The sequence below is a fragment of the Ornithorhynchus anatinus genome, chromosome 14 (assembly GCF_004115215.2).
Source record: "Ornithorhynchus anatinus isolate Pmale09 chromosome 14, mOrnAna1.pri.v4, whole genome shotgun sequence".
Taxonomy (NCBI): Eukaryota; Metazoa; Chordata; class Mammalia; order Monotremata; family Ornithorhynchidae; genus Ornithorhynchus; species Ornithorhynchus anatinus.
The window spans coordinates 32300380-32321478 of NC_041741.1; the positions used below are offsets into that span (position 1 = coordinate 32300380).

At 43.5% G+C, this 21099-nt stretch overlaps 1 long non-coding RNA gene across 3 annotated transcripts in view; it reads left to right on the forward strand.

Annotated features, from left to right (window-relative positions):
* LOC114816729 overlaps positions 1 to 21099 on the forward strand; it is a 264412-nt gene that overhangs the window by 32452 nt on the left and 210861 nt on the right. The gene's annotated exons all lie outside the window — the stretch shown is intronic.

A 21099-nucleotide genomic window follows, 5' to 3' on the forward strand; every position in this document is an offset into this window, starting at 1 on the left:
AAATAGCAGTCTTATATGTGTTGGCAGCAGACTGAAGAGATATAGGGCATACCTTAAAATGTCAATCCCTGCAGTAACGCAAGGCAGCCCTTTTGGCCTGCCGTTCCCGGGGAAAATCCTTTTTAAACCGTAGTTCAAATCGAAAGCTCTGATTAAGGCGCAGTGATTTACAGGAGTGATGAAATGGAGTCAGCAGGGAGGATAGCATCTCCATTCCTAAGCATGCTTACTTCCGTGATGATGACGCAGGAAGGATATCGCCTTGAGAGTGTCTTCTAAGGGAACGTCTGCTTTACCAGAGCCCGAGGACAAGTCTGGATCGAGTGAGCTCTAGAGAAGTGACACAAGGACAGAGGGCTGAGGAAAGGTCGTGAGGCCTAGTAGAGAGAGCGTGGTTCTCTGAGTGCTTACTGTGTGCAGAGCCCTGTCCTAAGCACTTGGGAGGGTACAATATAACAGGTACATTCCCGTCCTCAACAAACTTAGAGTTTAAGGATGAGTTTACAGTCTAGACGACCTAGAGCTAGAGGCCCAGAGCTAGGACTGTGCCCAAAGTGATTATTTTATACCTTCACCTCAGCCCCGGGACTTGGAACAGTGCTTGGCACAAAGTAAGGGCTTAACAAGTACAACAATGATAAATACTATAAAAGTGACTAAATGAAGCACTCCTGGGTCACTTCTCTTCGGCGCCTGCATCAATTAATCATATTTACCGAGTGCTCACTGTGTGCAAAGCACTGTACTAATGCACTTGGGAGAGTACCGTATATAGCAGAATTGGTAGACATGTTCACTGCCCACAAGGAGCTTCCAGTCTAGGGGGGGGACCTAGAAAGCACCTCTCAATGATGATAATTATAATTTTTGGTATTAAGCACTTACTATGTGCCAGGCACTGTACTAAGCACTGGGATACAAACAAATCGGGTTGGACACAGTACCTCTCCCACAGGGGACTCACAGTCTCAATCCCCATTTTACAGTTGAGGTAACTGAGGTCCAGAAAAGTAAAGTGACTTGCCCAAGGTCCCACAGCAGGCAGGTGGCAGAGTCAGGTTTAGAACCTATGACCTTCTGACTCCCAGGCCTATGCTCCATCCACTACATCGTCATCCCATCCCATCCCTCCCCCACTGCCTCTGTCCCTCTCATAGCTCCCATCATTTAAGTCAGAAGCTTCTGTGGTGTAAAGAGGACGGAAGTCAGAAGACCTGAATTTTAGTTTAAATCCCTCCTCTTACCTGCTGTGTGATCTCAGGCAAATCACTTAACCTCTCTGGCCCTCAGTCTCCTCACTTGTAAAATGAGGATAATAATACATGCCTCTCCCTTCCTCACAGCAAGGTAGTAAAGATTTAAGGAGATGATGTGGAGGTGCTTTGGGATAATAAAACTGCTTTTTACATTCAATGCATTATTATAAAAATTGTGTATTTAAGTGCTTACTATGCATTAAGTGCTGTTCTAAGTGCTGGAGAAGATGTAAGATGATCAGATCCCACACAGTTCCACAGGGCTCATAGGCTGAGTAGGAGGGAGAACAGGGATTAAATTCCCATTTTGCGAGTGAGATAATTGAGACACTGAGAAGTTGTGACTTGCCCAGTCACACACAACAGGCAGGTGGCCGAGTCAGGATTAGAACACAGGTCCCCTGACTCCCAGGTTCTTTCCACTAGGCCACGTTGCTCCTCCGATAGACCTACTGGGCAATATTCTTATATTTTCCTAAGGCTGAACAATACTTTAACAAGGCTTATTTCCTGCATCCTCAAGTTGTTATTGTTGTAGAACGCTTCTTTATATATCTTCTGAGTTCCATCCCTGACCCGGGTCTTTCTCAGAATAGAAATTGGAACCAATTGTTTTACCTCCGAGGCAGGATTTCAAAAGGAATCAGCTTTTTTGATGATACCTTTACATGTAAATAGAGATCACTTCTCTGCAGCCTGATGGTTTGAGCGAGAACTATGAGTCAAGCGAATTCTGATACCTTGATGGCCATTGGGAGTCTTTGAATTATTCATTCCGTCGCTTCGCTTCTCAGCTTGGTGGAAACCTGCCCTTTCCATCCTGAACCCCACATAATATTGAATTTATTAAATGTGTAGTATGTGCTAAGCACTAAGGTAGATACAAGATAAACAGAGCCAACACAATCCAAGAAGAAGGCAGAAAGGATACCATTTTAGTCATTTTCCGGACGAAGCGCAGATTGGTTCAGTCTGTTGCCCAAAGTCACAGAGCAAGTCAGTGGCAGAGATGGGGCTAGAATCCAGGTCTCCTTTTTGAGAGTAAGTTCCTTCTGAACAGTGAATGTGTCTAACCACATTGTGTTCTCCCTGGACACAGTAAGCACTCAAATGCCATCGGCTGAATTAGTCTCCTGATTCCCAGTCCTTGTTTTTTCCACTAGGTTTCATAGCCTTCCTTCCTTTGCTAACTCTAAAAGAACAGCTAATGGTTTCTTAGCTCTACATGTTCCTGCTGCTATTGATGCCATTAAAGAAATTTAATAGAGAGAGCAGAGCTGCTGAATTGAATGATTGAGGCCAGAGCTAACTAAAAGAAGGCTGGTAGCAAGACTAAAGTCAGCAGCAATTATCTGGCTTTGCTGTTGATATCAAAACAAGAATGCAAATTCTGCTTCTTTATTTTTTTAAATCTAAAATATGATTACATATAACAATATTCACATATAGTATTCATATTATGGAAACATCCATCCCCATCTTTACCTACAAGTGGTTTTCTGACTGCTTTCAGGTGTTTTTTTTTTCTTCTCACTGAAATATATCAGCTGTATGTTCCGGCCCAGTCCTGTGAGATGTGAACACGGTCCCGTTTCTACAGTTCCTTGGGAAGAAAGTTTGGCATATTTGGCAAAGTTTGGCAGGGGAATGGAGGGGAAGTGGTATCAAATTGTTAATCTTCAGCCTCTTACCTCACCCCTGCCTTTATCTTGACACATTTCACTAGGCTGTAAACTCCTAGAGGTAGGAGTTGTCCACCAACGTGATTATTAGGCTCTCCCTAGCATGGAGTACTGTGCTCTGCACATTGATTGAATCAGTATAAGTAGATTCTTGTCCATAAACTCAGACTGGCCTCATGGTACCTCTGACAACTCTCCATTCTCAACCTTCTGAACACCTTTCTTAACTATGTTCCAAATTTCCAAGCTTAATCTTCTGAATTAAGAAGGAAGCATTTTTTTTGCTTATATCCCATACCATGTGTGGGGTGGAGGAGTCTAGTTTAACTCGTGGCCCATTCTGGGACTCTTCATTTGACCTAGTTTCCTTACTCCCAATGGGTTTTCTTCCCAATCCTTCCTCATTTGAATCCTTAGGTGAATCACTCTCTTCTCTCAGTAAGCCCAATTTTTCCATAACACGGGGGCCTACGTAACTGATGAACTCCACATTATTAAAAACTCAAGCTGTAGTAAACGTGATTTAGCCAATGCCACATGAATACATGAAAGTCTTTCTTTCAAAATCAGATTCTAAACTCCTTGAGGGAAGGGATCATGCCTATCAACTCTATTGCATTATTGTCCCCTAAGCACTTAGTACAGTATTTTGCACACAGTAAGTGCTCAGTGATGCCGTTCATTGATCTCTAGCTCATAAGCTTGTTATGGGAAGGGAATGTGATGTACTCTCCCAAGGGCTTAGTATAGTGCTTTGCACACAGTAAGCACTCAAATATGAATGAATGGAATAAGATAAGCGTGCACTGTGAAAAGAACCTTCCATAATTCCCTAACAACATCCTATTCAAAGTGCATGCCAGATTGCGAATTTAAGGGGAATGGAATCTGGACTATATTTCGCCCTGTTTTGGTTAAATACTTGGTAAGTGGTGAGGGGGTTCTGAGGTATTTTGTTCTACTGCTTGGAGTTCGTTAGTGATCTTTGCTACCTTTCTTGCTCCTGTAGTCTAGATAGGTCATTAATAATAATAATAATGTTGGTATTTGTTAGGCACTTACTATGTGCAGAACACTGTTCTAAGCACTGGGGTAGATATAGGGTAATCAGGTTGTCCCACGTGAGGCTCACAGTTAATCCCCATTTTCCAGATGAGGGAACTGAGGCACAGAGAAGTGAAGTGACTTGCCCACGGTCACACAGTTGACAGGTGGAACCCAGCATCTCTGTCCTATGCTTGTCATCAATCAGTCGCATTTATTGAGCACTTACTATGTGCAGAGCATTGTAACAAGTGTTTGGGAGAGTACAATACAACAGAATTAGTGGACACATTCCCTGCCCATAACATGCTTACAGTCAGGAGGGGGAGATAGGCATTAATATATGTGTCATATTTAATAAATAATGTCGTAATAAAGGTATTGATTGACATCTTAGCATCCCAGTAACGTTATTGTCCTTAGGCTACCTGTTGCAATTGACACCTTCTGATTCTCACCTTGGAAAATTCATCCAAACTCCAATCTAGTTCAGCTGAGGACAGATTCGCCCATTATTGACAGCTCTAGGTGACTCAACTCAGTAAATATTTTCCCTTCCAGTTTGTGATTATGCTAATGGAAAAGAAGAGGATAATCCCTTTTTCCTAGAGCTCCATGACAAGAAAAAGAGGGATCTAATTTGTGCTCCTGCTGCAACAGGAGAATAGTAGAAATCCCCATCGGGCAACTTGAGGAAGCAAAGCTGCTTGTTTCATGGAATAAGAGATCTTCTCTGGAAGCTGAGAGACTCTCTTCCCCCTGAAATGAATTTCTCATGGGCAAGTCTTCGACAGTTCATTGAAGGCGACATATGATGTGTTGTATATTATCCTTCGAGTGCAACAACCAAAAATTGGATATTGATCAAAGCACCAAACTAACCCAAGAAATCCTGAAGATTTCAATTTCCTCCCTGTGCTCTCTAACCTCTCCCAGGAGGAAGCTACATCCACTGCTTATACAAACATAATCAGAGTATATTTAGAGTACGCTATGATTTACTGTAATCTTTGACCTCAGGCATGATACCAGGAATGAAATCTCCACTGAGCTCACTCCAGGACAGATTTATTTTAGCAGAAGTTAATTACCTGTCTGGAATAACGGAACTTCTTCCAAGGCCAAGGAAACACAGCACATCTGTTCAGATCCCGGTATTGTACTTCTGTGAGGCTGGCATTTATCATGTGGAAAATCCCAAAAGGGACTTGTCCTTCGGCAATCTGCATGGTTTCGCCGAGACCTCGAAACATGATATTTGTATTCAACTTGGCTCATAATAATATTTCCAGTAGCACAATTGTACGGAACAAGCTACTATAACCTCTCTACCTTTCCTTGAGAGACAGGCAGCAAATAAACCTTGACTATTTGTTTCAGAGAGAAATTGATCATTTATTTTCATTATCTTTCTCCCAAACAGCACTGGGTTTTGAATGTAGGAAAACCATCGGAGGTTTTATTTTAGGTTCTTTTTTTCTTTGTCACTGGCAACTAAGGAACCATCATAACTTCAAATTCTTCTCTTGTCTCTAGTTTACTTTTCAGCAAAATATTTGCTGACTGAAACCTTCCTCTCACCAAAATGCAAAACAATTTCTGATCTGAGCCTGGCAGAGGTCACCAGGCCCGGTGCAACCGACACGGTCTTCGGTGTCCTTGCTGGAACATTCTTCCTGCTTCCCGACAACTGTTCACTAATGGGAAATGAGAGAAGACAGCTGGTTGGAGGATCACATGTGAAGAAATTCTAGCAATGACTCAATGTCAGTCTGGGGAGATGGAACAAATGGTATTTCTCAGGGTCAGCATTGGGTCCAATTTTCCTCAATGGTGTGGATGATGAAGTTGGAAGCATGCACATCAAGTTTGCTATGCCACCAAGGCATGACTTCATTGAGCAAGTCTCAGACATGAGCTCTTTGCAGTTTAGTCCTGCCTTTACCAACCCTGACTGTGGGCAAAACTTCTTTATCTCCTTTTTTAAAGGGATCAAGCAAGGCTTTAAATCGCCTCTCTCGACTCTTCTGCCTCCAACCCATTGTTATTCCCCTGCTCAAAATTCCTTCTTTCCAATACGCCACACCACATGGTTCCTCATCTTCAGTGCATCTGAAAAAGCCACCTCTTCCAAAAAGTATCCCCTGTTTCCCTGGATATGTCATCCCATCAACCACTCTTAGCAGTCGTGTGTAGAACTGGATATTTACTGCATTTTGGTAGAGTTTCATTCTTAGCAGTTCTATCTAGTGGTATTTAAGTGCTTACTATGCACCAGGCACTGTTCTAAGCACTGAGGAATCTACCAGATAACCAGGATGGACATGGTCACGGTCTTAATCCCCATTTTGCAGATGAGATAACTAAGGCAGAGAGAAGTTAGCTGACTTGCCCAAAGTCAGGCAGCAAACAAATGATGGAACTGGGACTAGAATCCAGGTCCTTCTTACTTCCAGACTCGTGTTTCTGTGCATTAGACCACACAGCTTATTTCAACAGCACTTATATATCTGTAATTTATGTACTCACCTTATCTCCTCCTCTAGACTGTAAGCTCACTGTGAGCAGGGAATGTCTGTTCGTTGTTATACTGTACTCTCCTAAGAGCTTAGTGCTTTGCACAAAGTAAGCACTCAGTAAATACGATAGAATGAATGAACACCTATTTATTATCATATAAGTTTTATTTGTGTCCACTTCTCTGTTAAACTAAAAGCTCCTTCAGGGCAGGAATTCTGTCTTTTGTTTCTTATTCCTCCCTCCCAAATTCCTAGTGCGGTGTTCTATATGCAGTAGCCGGTCATTAATTGCAAAATGGATGAATGAAGTTCTGTAGAAATATCATTCATGATCATGATGCTACTTTAGTTTCCCTTCTGAAGCTTGTCGTGGGCAGAGTCTACCAACTCGGTTGTGCCTCTCAAGCACTTAGTACAGCTATCTCCGAACAGTAAGTACTCAATAAACTCCATCGATGGACTGATTGAAGCCCCCAAGGCCACAACCTCCACCTTCGTAATTCTATAGTTCAATTCACACAGAGAATTATTCTGGCATTCCATGTCAGGAGCTGATACTTGTAGTTTCTCCATACCTTCTTCAATTAGTAAGTTTAGGGATTTGCCAGCTGGAGAGTAAGATGGTGGTAATAGTAATCAGATCAGCTTAATTATGACTATGTCCACCACTTCCTACCCTCAGTCCTCCCTAAGTAAGCAGTTCATCACAACCCTGTTACAAGGCTCCGTGCACCCAACTCAATGGGAACACAATCATTTTTCTCCACCCCTAGGAATATCTAGACATCTCTCTCTAGGCTAATTAAAGTCTCTGCACAGGGGAAGATCTGCAGTTATCACACCTCATGTTGCAAGAGAAAGTAAAATAGCTCCAAGCAAATACTTTTGGTTCATTCTAGAGTGCGCAATTCTCAGCAAGACCACATTGTAATTAGCTGATTTCCAGTTCAGAAAAAATATAATTTCATTAAAATCTGAAGGATTTAAAGTTCGTGTTTTCCCTGTGGAGGTCCTGCTATTTAGATTGTTTTCCATGACTGTGAATGTCCATTTCTGAAAGAGCTTAGAAACCATTAGAGTAGTGCCTAGAGGCTGCTCTTGTCAGTTACTGCAGCTTTTGTAAGCAGTCAGATTGTATGCCTCTAGGGCTAATAACGTCACAGCCACGAATGTCACACTTGCCATCTCACTATAGATGTTAAAGTCCTCGGGCTGTTAACAGGAGAGGGTGGGGAGTGCCTGGGGCAGATGGGTAGGAGGCAGCAGAAGTGCAGATCCTGCGAGTCATAAGGACCTGGGTTCAAATTTCACCTCTGCCACCTATCTTGTGTGACCTTGGGTAAGTCGCTTCTCTTCCTCTGTGCCTTAGTTCCCTCGTAAAATGGGGATTAAGACTGTGAGCACCATGTGGGACATGGACTGTGTCCCACCTGATTAGCTTGTATCTATCTGTGTTTAGTACAGTGCCTGGCACACAGTAAGCATTTAAATACCACATCAACAACCCCAAACTGCCATCAAAGCTCCTTGAGGGCTGGGATCTTGTCTCCCAAGTCTATTATACTCTCTGAAGCACTTAGTACAATTCTGTGAACACAGTAAGCAGTCAGTAAATAGCATGGATTGATCATTCCCCTTAGAGCTGATCATGTTAATAATGATAATTAAGTGTTTAGTAGGTGCTAACCACTGCAGTAGCACAAGCTAGAAACAAGCTGATCAGGTCAGATCGTCTCCATCCCACACAACGCTCAAACTTGAAGAGGAAGGGAGAATGGGTATTTTATCCCTACTGTGCCACCGCCTTGTTTCTGTTGCTCCTTCCTGCCTGGAACTCCTTCTCCTTCATATCTCCTCTAGGATACTAATCTTTCATCTTTCAACCCCTATCTCCTCCTCCTGCCCCCCCGCCCCACTCAAACACCCACACATCGGGTTGGATAGAGTCCATTTTTCAAGTAGCGCTCACAGACTTAATCCCCATTTTACAGATGAGGTAATGAAGGAACAGAGAAGTTGTGACTTCCCAAAAGTCACACAGTAGATGTGGCAGAACCAGAATCAGAACCCATGTCCTTTGACACTCGGGGCCTGTGCTCCTTCAACTAGGTTCGCTTCTTCCCTCTTCAGTGTTTGCTTTGTGCAAAGCACTATTAAGTGCTTGGGAGGGTATAAGGTAGTTGGCAGACACATTCAGCCTAGAGTCAAAAAATAGTTATGTTCCAGGTAAATATTTAGTACCTTTCTAGCTTCCTTAATGCTGGTATGTCCTTGATCAGTAACGATTTACTGAGCAGCCACACTACAGAGTTCTGTGCTCAAAGCACAACTTTTATAGCTGATTCCACTTTCCATTTTCTTCCTTGTTGCAACCCTATAAAGCACTTTTATTTCTTCTCGGGCAAGAAAACTGAGAAGCTAAAACAGGTGAAACTGTAATGCGTGTTGATAGAGTTGCCGTTCGTATTCTATGATGACACTATTGATGGTCAATTTACGTGTGCATGTCAGCAAGTGGTGGGTTCTAATCCCGGCTCTGCCTCTTGTATGCTGTGTGACTTTGGGCAAGTCACTTTGCTTCTCACATTCACCGCATCTGTAAAATGAGGATTGAGACTGTGAGCCCAATGTGGGACAGGGATTGTGTCCATCCTGAGTTGCTTGTATCCACCCCAGCGCTTAGAATAGTGCCTGACATATGTGCTTAACAAATACCATGATTATTATTATTACTATCATGTGTGTTGAAAAGACCCTTGCATAACCCAGAGTCATGGACACTTGGTGCCGACAAAAAGGTTAGTCCTTGTTGCGATGTCACATTCAATATTTGCAGCACCTGGCACTGGTTTTTTTTCTTTTGTCATCTTGGATATGAAACAGTAAGATACCTGTGGGGAAGGTGGGGAGTGAAAGAGACGCAGAAGAGAAAGGCCCAGGGAGAGAAGATGAGAGAAAGAGAGAGAGATCCAAAGGGAGGTCTAGGTAGTAGTTGTTTGCCTTCTAGAATCGTTCTCAAGATTGTCAACTTGGATTTGTGCGAGGGCTGCCGAAAAGATTGATAGGCACGTCCATGCAGTTATTGTGGACCAATTATCTTTTGGGATACTGTAGCATTTGCTAGTTGTAGCACTCTGCCCTATTTTTCTTTCTTCCTTGAAGTTTCACCATGGTCCTGAAGCCTCCGCTGGAGTAGAACCACCCACTGCTGTAAGCCACATTAACCAGGCTGCCTTTGCTGCTGCTGGTGCTAGATTCTCCCAAGACTATAAAGTTACTAGCAAACTGCCAGTGAAATAATTTATTTTCTCTGAGAGTTAATGTTCATTGGGCCTCATTTAGGTCTCAAAAGTTATTTTAATGGCAAATCCCTTATTGCTGGAAGTGCTTTATGGATTTTATTTTGGCACACAATTTCAGGACACACTAAAATCTTACCCGTGAAAATGCAACTGAAACCACCCCCCACAAAGATATTTCAAAATTTGTGTCAAATTTTAGATAGTTAACACTAACTGATTAGTAAGGAGTTCACCACCTCATCAAAGGTGAGATTCTCCCAGGTAGTTCCATCAGAGGGATAAAATGTTTTTTGAGATGTCATGATTTAAAGCTAGTGATGGCTATAATAAGTTGAGAAGCAGCATGGCCCAGTGGAAAAAGCACGGGCCTGGAAGTCAGAGGAGCTGGGTTCTAATCACAGCTCCGCTCCTCGCTGACTGTGTCACCTTGGGTAAGTCACTTTGCTTCTCTGTGCTTCAGTTCCCTCATTTGCAAAATTAGGATTCTATATTTGTTCTCCCTCCTTTTTAGACTGTGACCCCCATGTGTGACTTGATTGTTTTGTATTTACCCCACATTCTTGGCACATAGTAAGCGCTTAAATACCAGAGTTATTATTATTAATAATGAATACGTTAGGTGTCTGGTTTTCAACTATTTATTTGGTCAAATTTCTCAGTGAAGTAACTATCACACTGTACATTTTTCGCTATTTAATGGCTATTAATAATCGTTCAAAGTAAGCCTAACAAATCATTTTCTCTAAAAATGTACGGAGGGCCAGACTGAACTATTTCAGTCAAGTTCGAACAGTAGAAAGGAAGCACGATTCATATCTGTGCTCTTCTGACTCTGCTTAAATGGAAGCCTTGTTAAATCTCCAGTAATTTTAGTCTGGCACTTTTCAAATGCGCTAAACTTCACAAGGAATCTTTCATGCTGTTTTCCCAGGTCCCTTTGTTGCCATTGTCAGAGTCGGAATACTGGGCTGGATAGAATCACGATGTCATTTCTTCTATTCATACTTAAAGCTCAGAGGGAGAAGAAAATTTTTTAAAGTAGTAGTAATGGGATTGAGTGTTCCTGGAGTCCATTTCCCTACCCCTAAGTGCTCAGGAGTACTGGGCATTCAATCGTATTTATTGAGTGCGTACTGAGTGCAAAGCACACAAGGCGGGGCACATTCCCTTCCCACAAGGAGATTAACCTCTAATGGGGGACAATCATAAAAATATTTCCAATTAGAGTAATTGAATGTACAATTGAATATACATTCACGCACATGATTTAGCCACAAAAGGTTATAAAATGGAAAACTTAGATGGTGTATTTCTAGCTCTGAATATAATTGGCACAAAAAGCAACCATTCTGCAGTTTTTTCCAAGTGTCCCCTTGGGGAAGAGAATATTGGGCTGGCTCGAATACTGGTGGTGGTAATGGAAGTAGTAATATTTATTTTGCACTGACTGTGTGCAGAGGACTGTGCTAAGCTCTGGGAGCGTATACAGAGGTGGGAATTGAACATGGTCGCTGGCTGTCAAGGGGTTCACAATCTACGAATGTAAGCTGGGAGAAGGGACTGGAAACATACATCGGGGTGATGAAACAAGCAAGCACTAAGACACTAGAGGTGGCAAGGAAAAATATACAAAATAAAACAAAAATCAGTAGGGAGCTGTGGCTAGAGGAGCAGAGTTTGTCACTTGGTGGCTGAGTCCACAGTATATCTGTAATAATAATAATGTTGGTATTTAAGCGCTTACTATGTGCAGAGTACTCTTCTAAGTGCTGGGGTAGATACAGGGTAATCAGATTGTCCCACATGAGACTCACAGTCTTCATCCTCATTTTACAGATGAGGGAACTGAGTTAGAGAATTGTTAGAGAAGCAGGTTGTCCCACGTGAGGCTCCCAGTCTTCATCCCCATTTTACAGATGAGGGAACCGAGGCACAGAGAAGTGAAGTGACTTGCCCACAGTCACACAGCTGACAAGAGGCGGAGCCGGAACTCAAACCCATGACTTCTGACTCCCAAGGCCAGGCTCTTTTCACTGAGCCATGCTGCTTCTCTCACAGTTCTCTAACTCAGTTCCCTCATCTGTAAAATGAGGATGAAGACTGTGAGTCTCACGTGGGACAACCTAATTACCCTGTATCTACCCCAGCGCTTAGAACAGTGCTCTGCACATAGGAAGCGCTTAACAAATACCAACTTCATCATCAGAGTCCGGAGATGCCTAGAGCACACGGCAGTCGCTTTTATCCCCATGGCCCAGCATGCTGGGGGCAGAGGCCATTTGGTGGCAGGAATGAAGACAGTTGCTTTACTCGGTCAAAGTGGAGAGGAGCCGAGAATGTCCAGCCACTGCTATTGTTCTGCCTAGAGTGACACTTCTTATGTTTTGAGGTAATGCACTGTAAGCGATTTTTACGCCTTAGGCTGGAATCAAAATTCAAACTTGATTTGGTTACCTTAGATGAACTCATTCAAATAAAAAGATCAATTCACAACTAGTGGAAGGTCACTAAGATCACATCTCCTTCGAAACCTTCCCCGGTTAAGCCCTTTTTTCATTCATTAATTCATTCAATTTTATAGCACTTACTGTGTGCAAAGCACTGTACTAAGCACTTGGGAGAGTACAGTATACAAATAGGCACATTCCTACCCACAACGAACTCACAGGATAGAGGGGGAGACAGACACTAATATAAATGAATAGGTAAATACATAAATTAGATATATTTCCCCAGCTTGCTCTGCCTTCTGCGCCTATGCACTTGGAACTGTGACCTTGGACGTGTGATATTCACCTCACCTCCAATCCCACAGTACTTAGGTACATATTTTTAAATTATGTATTTTAAATCACTTATAATAATGCCTGTCTTCCCTTCTAGACTGTAAGCTAATTATGGCCGGGGGATGTACCTGCTAATTCTGGTGTATTGTGCTCTCTCTTGAGGGCTTAGTACAGTGCTCTGCACGTAGTAAGTGCTCAATAACTGCCACTGATGGATAGTTCAATAGTGCAATGGGAATTAACTGTAATGAGAGGTAACTGGGCCTTGTGCAGGCCTGCATTCTAATCCTTGCTCCACCACTTGTCCGCCGTGTGACCTTGAGCAAGTCAATTCACTTCTGTGCCTCAGTTAACTCATCTGTAAAATGGCAATTATGACTGTGAGCTCCATGTAGGACGAGGATTGGGTGCAACCCGAGAAGCTTATATATACCCCAGCATTTAGTACAGTGCCTGGTACATACTAAGCACTTAACAAAATTTAAAAAAGAAAAAAAAAAACCCAGCAAATGAATCAACTTGCCTTCTTTGCTGGTCAACCCTGTTGAATCCATCTCAAGTCACACCCTGGCTTTGTGTGCAAGATTCTTCCTTTCAAATGATTCTTTTTAGCTCGGTAGGTATTAATCTGATAACTTCTACCACTCAAACTATTCTGAGGATAAAGAGGCATCCATATTTCACGGCACAATGCCATATAACTCAGTGACTCTGAGAGGCAAGGGGAGAAAAAAGAAATTGCAACAGATAGCCAGCCTCCATTCAAGAAGTGTCCACAGAACAATGACAATTGAGAGATGCTGCTAAGAATTACTGATGGAGTTTCAGTTCCTAGATTCCCCTAATAGAATGGTGATAAGAGTTTTGTGAATGTGAATAAAGCTCACTTCTTCTATTTTTCCACAGGAAAAAATAATCGTATTTAAGTTTGTTGATATTGCCTGTACCTTCCTTTTTTTTTGAATATTTTTGCTTTAATGCATCTAATTCCAAAAAGTATTCCATTTAGATGGGATTAATCAACCGTATTTATTAAACACTTAATGTGTGCAGAGCACTGTACTAAGCAGTTGGGAGGATACATTATAAAAGAGTTGGTGAACACATTCCCTGTCCATAACGAGCTTAATGAGCCTAAGAATCCAGTGTTAAAGTAGCTCTACATCTAAGAGCTGAACAAGTATCTGGGAAATTCAAATACCATTGAATATATAGTCACAGTCTTACAACTCAGTCTTAATCCCCCATTTTACAGACGAGGTAACTGAGGCCTTAGAGAAGTGAAGTGACTTTTCCCAGGTCACACAGCAGACGAGTGGCGGAGCCGGGATTAGAACCTCTGACCTTCTGACTCCCAAGCCCGTGCGCTAACCATTATCCTATGCTGCAATATGAATTCGATTCATTCATTCAATAGTATTCATTCAGCGCTTACTGCTATACAGAACCTTTGCTAAGGAATTTAATCCCTCTTCTGATTATCACCTATCAGGCTGGGTGGTCTGCCTTTGTTGTCTCCTTATCAACCAATTAATTATATTTGTTGAGTGCTTGGTATGTGCAGATCACTGTACTAAATGCTTAGAGTACAATATAACAATGCAGCCACAAACTACAATCACAATCCATTGTTATTCCCTCACTTTAATCGGTAATGTCTGATCTGTGGATTTGCGATGCAAAATCGGGAAATAAAAATCTGTTTATTGGAAAAAAGGCTTGCCATGGGAAATAGGGGCTAAATCATGCCACCCTTTAGGTTTTTGCACCTTGATAGCAGTGGTGAACTTTTCTGAGGACTGGCACAGCTGACATGACTGGTTCTTGACAAGATGCTCCCTCCACTTATAAAGACGGTTTTGCTGGGCTGTTCCATTAGTAAGTAGCTGGATCTGGTGCTGCAATCGTATCAGAGCCCTTCCTGTACTGTTTCATCCTCCTCATCATCATGAGAATCAGCTTGGCCTAATGGACAGAGTACGGGCCTGGGAGTCAGAAGGACCTGGCTTCTAATTCTGGCTCTACCACTTGTTTGCTGTGTGACTTTGGGCAAGTCACTTAACTTCTCTGGGCCTCAGTAACCTCATCTGTAAAATGGGAGTTAAGATTGGGAGCCCCATGTGGGACACGGATTGTGGCCAACCCGATTATCCCATGGGCCAGTCACTTAACTTCTCTGGGCCTCAGTAACCTCATCTGCAAAATGGGAGTTAAGATTGGGAGCCCCACGGATAGTGTCCAACCTGATTATCTCAAAAGTACCCAGTGGTTGGTAGAGGTCCTGGCCGCTAATAAGCGTTAACGAATGCCATAAATCGTAAAATAGCAATGGTGAATTGGAAATCATTTTCATGAAACACAAAGGAAACTGATGAACGACACATGAGCAATATTTTCCCAAGGAACGTGACTCTTTGGGTCATTTTTATAACACTGCTCTTAGGCTAACATCGAAGTGTGACCCTGAAGCCTTCATATGGCAAACAGAATCCACTCTCTATTTGCCAGGGACTTCTGAAGCAAGTGTGGCTCAGTCCAGCTAGAGGGTGTAGGAGGATGTGGTGATGAAAGGCCCCGCTGTGTAATTAGATAAGATTCTAATGACCTCATTTGGTAAACAATCAGTTACTGAGGTTTTTCCATTATTTCTTCAACCCACGGGGCCGGCTGCCTCTTCATTTGCCTATCACAGCCCCTGAGCGATGTCAGAGGAATGTTGCTTCCCTGAAGTCTAATAAACATCAATTCTTTGAAGTATTCAAAACACTAAATAAGAAGTCATCAAATTCGAGTTGACAAAACACAACAAATGCAAACCCTTTGAAGTGCACCAAACGATGAATCATCTTATTAGGTTCACAAAAGAACTTAATTAAGCAAGATCCCCTAAAAGGAGCTAATTAGAAAACAGGCTGGTACCTTGAAAATGCCATAAACAACGCAGTTCTGTAACTCGGAAACTCAGAATGAGTTCAGAAGAATTGTGGGCCGCGGCAGAGCTCCTCGGTGGCATAGGTATGTCAGAACCACTTATACATGGTATTTGGAGGCAATCCTCAATGGAGTACAGGGTCTAAAGCAGAAGGTGGTGAGGAAGGATTTGAATCAAGTTCCACCCTGAAATATTATAATAATAATAATGTTGGTATTTAAGCACTTTACTATGTGCAGAGCACTGTTCTAAGCTCTGGGGTAGGTTCAGAGTGAATAGGTTGTCCCACTTGGGGCTCACAGTCTTCATCCCCATTTTACAGACGAGGGAACTGAGGCACAGAGAAGTAAAGTCCCAGACTGAGCTTCCCCTTTTCCCTCTCCTCCCCCTGTACCCACCCCTTCACCTCCCCTCAGCTAAGCCCCCTTTTCCCCCCTTTCCCTCTGCTCCTCCCCCTCTCCCTTCCCCTCCCCTCAGCACCGTACTCGTCCGCTCAACTGTATATATTTTCACTACCTTATTTATTTTGTTAGAGATGTACATCACCTTGATTCTATTTATTTGCTATTGTTTTAATGAGATGTTCATCCCCTTGATTCTATTTATTGCTATTGTTTTTCTCCGTCTGTTCTCCCCCGATTAGACTGTAAGCCCGTCATAGGGCAGGGACTGTCTCTATCTGTTACCGATTTGTACATTCCAATAAGAATAATAATGGCATTTGTTAAGCGCTTACTACGTGCCAAACACTGTTCTGAGCGCTGGGGGCCGGGGAGATACAAGGTGATCAGGTTGTCCCAGGTGAGGCTCACAGTCTTAATCCCCATTTTACAGATGGGGTAACTGAGGCCCAGAGAAGTGAAGTGACTTGTCCAGAGTCACCCAGCTGACAAAGCGCTTAGTACAGTGCTCTGCACATAGTAAGCACTCAATAAATACTACTGAATGAATGATTGAAGTGACTTGCCCACAGTCACACAGCTGACAGGTGGCAGAGCCGGGATTCCAACCCATGACCTCTGGCTCCCAAGTCGGGCTCTTTCCATTGAGCCACGTCCTCCCTGACCATCCTTGTGGCCTGCGTCAATCTGTCCAGGTCCAAATTTGGTGGCCTGGGAGGCCCAGAGCACCTGATGAGGGGGACTCCGCTCCCTCCAGCTGCGCAAACCACTAAACACAGATGTGGATGTGCATTCTCGCGTCGCATCCCTTTGTCTCTCTGAGGCCTAGGCCTAGGCCTAGCAGTTAAGAGGCTAGTCCTCTGGAAAAAGCAGAACCCCAAAGGATAATGGACCTGCAGTAATTAATAATAATAATGTTGGTATTTGTTAAGCGCTTACTATGTGCCGAGCACTGTTCTAAGCGCTGGGGGAGATACAGGATAATCAGGCTGTCCCACGCGAGGCTCACAGTTAATCCCCATTTTACAGACGAGGGAACTGAGGCCCAGCGCTCAATAAATACGACTGAATGAATGATTGAAGTGACTTGCCCACAGTCACACAGCTGACAAGTGGCAGAGCCCGGATTTGAACCCACGGCCTCTGACTCCCAAGCCCGGGCCCTTTCCACTGAGCCACGCTGTACCTTGACCATCCCTCACCTTAAAATGACCCTGAACATTCGCTACTCGGTAGGCTTAGCCAACATTATTATTCATTTGGTGGTGTGGAATGGCCCGTTCTCTAGCAAGGATATCTGGATTCCTTCCTAAAGACCACTGTTTTTAGCTGCATTATATAACGCTGAGGTCCTAGAAAATTCCCCTTCCACATGGGTATGTGAACTCACTGCCTCCACTTCCATCCCCCGATTAGACCGGAAGCCCGTCAAAGGGCAGGGACTGTCTCTATCTGTTACCGATTTGTCCATTCCAAGCGCTTAGTACAGTGCTCTGCCCACAGTAAGCGCTCAATAAATACTATCGAATGAATGAATGAACTTTATTTCCTTTACGATTTTGGACCTGCTAGCCTATACTTGGAGACATCACAGAGAACCAGTTTCTAATAGTCACCTCACCTTGACAGAGAGGCTCTGCCAGGAACTGTTGCCAGGATAGAAAAACCCCTCATAAAAGCACTCCCTGCTTCCTCGGGGAGGACCAGAGATGCAAGAAACAAAGGAGAACAGCTTCTTCCAGGTGAGGACAGAGAAAATGTAACGGGTGTGTGCGTGCCTTTACATCTGCAGTAGGTGGGAGGAATGACTGGTTAAGACTCACTGTTCCAACCATAAATTACTCTCCTGAGCCGTGTCTTGGTCCATTTGATTCCTTATGGGCTTGTGGCCACAGGAAAAGACTCATAAAGTCTGGGCGTTTCTATTTTAAAACAGTATGCAATTACAGTTTATCTGATGCGGGTTGTCCAGTGTTTTATCATGTGGAGTCTATTTACGGCAGTTTGTTCACATCTTTGAATATTGCGTACCACTAAGTAAATTGGGTATCAAGAAAAATGCAGAAGAAATGTGTTGGAAGTTCATGATATTTTACTAGGAAAACTATTCGCAAACTCCACAAGCATTTACCTTTTTTTTTTTTTCTTGAACTGTCACAAAGCTATCACAGATTGGGAAAAGATAAACTTCATGTTTTCGCTTGAATTTCCTTGATTTGATTCCTCAGATCAATATGCCCGGTTCTTATCATTGGGCAGTAACCTTTGGTGTGAGAGCAGTTGAAATGTGGGGTCCGCTGCTTTGAACCCCGGATGGCTTGCCCCTGATCTGGCTGTTGAAGGCGTCACATACGACCCTCTGCCTCCTTTCCTTGACCCCTCTTCCCTGGCAGTGCCAAAACTGAGCCCTAGTACATTTGAGAAAGAGGTTAATTCCTTTCTGAAGTCTCCTTGCAAAATGCTCAATCTTTGCGGAATTTGCCAAATTGGAGAAATCTCTAGCCATAACATTGGTTTGGCTTCATGATACCCTCAGCAAAGTAGCCACTGCTGTGACCGAAGCCGTATCGCCCATTAATTATTGAGCGAAGCACTCCCATTCAGCCATATTTGACTGCTTACTGTGTACAAAGCACTGTAGTAATAATAATGGTGGCATTTGTTAAGCGCTTACTATGTGCGAAGCACTTTTCTAAGCGCTGGGGGATACAGGGTGATCAGGTTGTCCCACGTGGGGTTCACAGTTTTAATCCCCATTTTACAGATGAGGGAACCGAGGCACAGAGAAGTAAAGTGACTTGCCCAAAGTCACAGCTGGCAAGCGGCGGAGTCGGGATTAGAACCCATGACCTCTGACTCCCAAGCCCGGGCTCTTTCCACTGAGCCACGCTGCCCGGGAGAGTACAGTACAACAAAAAACATACACCTTCCTGCCCCCAGCAAGCTCACAGTCTAGGGGAGGAGATAGGCATTAATATAAACAGGTAAAGAGATAAATTAGATCTATATACAGATATATGCATAGGTGCTCTGGGGATGTGAGACTGTAAGCCCGTCAATGGGCAGGGACTGTCTCTATCTTTTGCCAAATTGTATATTCCAAGCGCTCAGTACAGTGCTCTGCACATAGTAAGCGCTCAATAAATACTGTTGAATGAATGTGAGGGAGGAAGAATGAAGGAGCAAGTAAGAGGGATGCAGAAGGAAGTGGGAAAAGAGGAGAGGAGGGCTTAGTCAGGGAAGGCTTCTTGGAGATGCACATGGGGGGGATTTAAGATTGAGGGGCTTTTTGCCTGACAAAAATTCAGTGGAATCTCGAGACAAAAAACAGAACCAACCAACCCCTTCTCCCCCCTCTGAATTACATGCCTGAAACACAGTGTCCAACTACCATCCAAAACAAGACAAATGAAAATGCAGTTCTGCCTTGGTATTAACGCATGACATTGCTGCATCGTTTTCTACGGGGCTGTTCAGTAGAGTGCTCTTTTCCAAAGCTGGTTGAGGATTTTTTTCACCTTTCATTTCCAGAGCTCCCATGAGCTTGTCTGCATCGGTTTTAATGCATGAGGACTAATAGGGTTGCACCCAGCCAACATCATTACCCCTCTGGCCAATCCAAGGGATTAAAAACACAAACGTCCCCTTCCCACCACCCCCAACCTCAAATTCCTTATTCAAGATCTCACTTATTCTTTCCCTTTGAGTTTTCCCCTTCCCTTCAGAGAAAACCCAGCAGGCTTTTTTGAAGAATGTTAATGGAGATCGAGAAACGTGTACTTTTCTCTAATCTTCAGTGCCAGTGGTTTTACTTTGGATTTGCAGAGGAGGCAAAACCCCTGCTAAATCTACAAGCAATCTCTCAGGCGGCTTCATTTTAACAGCTCTTTAATTACCTGTCTCGATTCGTTTCAGCTTCGGAAAAGCCGAAGAAACAATTTCATAGCTCGCCTATTCAACTGCCATCTTTCATCACAATTCGACGGAGATGCAGAGGGCAAGTGCAGGGAATATTATAAATGTATTAGAGATCAGGTGGTGGTAAAATGTCCTCAGCTATAGTTATTTCAATAGAAAAGGTTTGTCAGCCATTTCGGGAATTATTTCTAGTCTCACTCGAGGGCTGCATATTGGGAAAATGTATCAGAGATGCCACAGCGGCATTAGAGATACAGCCCGTAGTAATCTATTTTAATGCAGGTATATCTATAATCTACCCATACATAATAATAATAGTGGTATTTTTTAAGTGCTTACTATGTGCTAAGTGCTGGGGTAGACACAAAGTCATCAGGTTGTCCCACGGGGGGCCCACAGTCTTAATTCCCATTTTACAGATGAGGTAACTGAAGCACAGAGACGTTCAGCGACTTGCCCAAGGTCACACAGCTGACAAAATAGAGGAGCCGGGATTAGAATCCATGACCTCCGACTCCCAAGCCCACGCTCTTTTCACGAAGCCACGTTGCTTCCCGTATGTGATTTTTCACAATTGTAGAGCCCTTGTAAAAGACACATTATGTTGACGTAGTTCTGCCCAGGTCCTGTGGAGCTGCTTCCCGGAATAGAGAACTCTGGCTTGCTGTGGGTGAGAAACTGTCCTTCTGTCCTCCCACTAGCTATAGACAGGAGCAGTTTTAACAGTCAGGGAGTTTGGGCTTAGCTACCGTGGTGCAGTCCTAAAAAGCTTCAGTTTGGGATGGATTGGGAGAGGGCTCATGTTTGGCGATGTCCTTTAAGGTGCTTGAAAGTTGTTTGGCAGTCATCGGCTTCTCTAGCGGCAGCTTTCTCACCGTGTCCCGAGCTCGTCTATCTCACAGCCGACCCCTTTCCCACGTTCTCCCCCTAGCCTCGAACAACCTCCCCCTCCATATACACCAGAGGAAATCAAAAAAGGAATTTGAGGAACTGAGTGAGGACGGATTAGGTTGCCCATTAGTCAGAAAAGTTGTCAGACTTGGAAACTGGCAGAAAAAGCAAAGATATACAAATACTTCCACAGCTTTATGTTAGAAGCTCATTGGAAAGCTTGACTGTTAGTGAGACCCTTGACATATTGGCATCTTTGAGTCTTGAGGGAAGGAAGACAATCGATGAAATGAAGTTCTGCCAGGCTAAAAACACTACAGGAATACCTAGGAGAGTCCACTAGTGTGTGGGGGTGTGTTTGTGCATGG